This window comes from Chrysochloris asiatica, unplaced genomic scaffold, assembly GCF_000296735.1.
Source record: "Chrysochloris asiatica unplaced genomic scaffold, ChrAsi1.0 scaffold00193, whole genome shotgun sequence".
Taxonomy (NCBI): Eukaryota; Metazoa; Chordata; class Mammalia; order Afrosoricida; family Chrysochloridae; genus Chrysochloris; species Chrysochloris asiatica.
Genome location: NW_006408711.1, coordinates 178,415 through 180,398, shown reverse-complemented (window position 1 = coordinate 180,398; position 1,984 = coordinate 178,415).

Here is a 1,984-nt window from a genome sequence, read left to right as displayed (position 1 = left end):
TACAATGACTCTGTGTATTCCTTCCATCTTTTCTTGATGCATTCTGCATCATTCAACAATTTGCCCAGAGAATCTTTCAATAACGAAAGTCGAGGCTTGAATTTTTTCTTCAGTTCTCCCAGCTTGAGAAATGCTTACCGTGTTCTTCCCTTTTGGCTTTCTAACGCTAAATATTTGCATATTTTATTATACTATTATTATTTTCAGGAAGAAATGTTAACATCCATGAGATGAAAGCACACAATAAAAAAAATTACTTGGTTATATATTGTTGTATATACTTGTATTTATTCTCAAGAAATAAAAGGTATTGCATGATTAGATATATGCACTGCATGTTCAGTGCAATACTATTCACAATAACAGAAAGAAGAAGATAGCCTAAATGTCCATCAATAGTAGAATGGATAAATAAACTTTGATATACATTCAAAGACTTATTAGGCAATGTTGAAGAATAACCAAGAATCCAACAAAACACCTCACGACATGGAGTAACCTGGAAGACATTATGCTGAGTGAAATTATTTAATCAAAGAAGGACAAATATTGCATGAGACCACTGTTGTAAAAAGTTAAGAATTTATTTTCTTGCTAAATAAATCATTCTAAGATAGTTATAGGTTGGGTCATGGAAGATGGAAAAAAATAAATAAAGTGATTAGAGGTAAATTAACATCTCATGCAAGTAAAATATTGCTAAAGATAATTTAAAAATGGCTACTCAAAGAAATGTCAGAGATTCAAACCAGCTTCAGAAGACATGGAGTGAATGATATAATTGCTGACATCAGATGGATTTTGGCTGTAGGAAGAGAATATCATAAAGATGTTTACCTGTGCTTTATTTACTACACAAAGGCTTTCGATTCTGTGGATAATGACAAGTTATTGACCGCATTACAGAGAATGAGTATTCCAAAACACTAAATTGTACTCATGAGGATCCTATACGTACACCAAGAGGTAGTTGTTCAAACAGAACAAGGAATCACTGAATTGTTTAAAATTAGCAAAGGTATATGCTAGAGATTTATTATTTCACAATACTTATTCAGTCTGTATGCTGAGAACATAATTAGAGAAGCTGGATAATATGAACAAAAATATGGCTTCAGGGTTGAAGGAAGACTCATTAACAACATGTGAAGAAGACTTAAAATACTTCCTGGTAAAGATCAAAGACTACAGCCTTATATGCAAAGAAAATAAAAACCCTCAATGTACCTCAGTGGAAAGAAAATAAAAAATTCTCACAACTGGACTAATAAATAACATCAATATAAGTGGAGAAAAGATTGAAGTCATTAAAAACTTCATTTGTTCAGATTAACTATCAACATTCATGGAAGCACCAGTCAGGAAATCCAATGACATATTGCATTTGGCAAATCTGCTGCACATGACCTCTTTAAAGTGTTGAAGTGCAAAGATGTCAGTTTGAAGAAGAAGGTGCACCTGACACAGCCGTGGTATTTTCAATAACCTCATATGCATATGAGAGTTGGACAGTGAATACAAAAGACCATAGAAAATTTGATGCATTTGAATTATGGAGTTGGAGGAGAATATTAAACGTACCATGGACTCCTGGAAGAACAAACAAGCCTGTTTGGAAAGAAGACTTATAGCCAGAACGCTCCTTTGAAACCAGGATGGCCAGACTGTGTCTCTCATACTTCAGATATATTATAAGGAGGGACCAGTCCCTGGAGAAGAACATCACGCTTGCTAACATGAAGTGTCAGAAAAAAAGAGGAATACTCCCTACAAAATGGACTGGGACAGTGGCAACAGCTGCTCCTTGGAAACTCTATAGAAGGTCCCTGTGTGTCAGGACTGACTCAATGGCATTTAACAACATATTCATTATTCTTGGATCAACTATCAACACTCATGGAAGCAGCAGTCAAGAGATCAGACAATGTATTGCATTGGGCAAATCTGCTGCACAGGAATTTTTTAAAGTGTTGAAGAGCAGAGA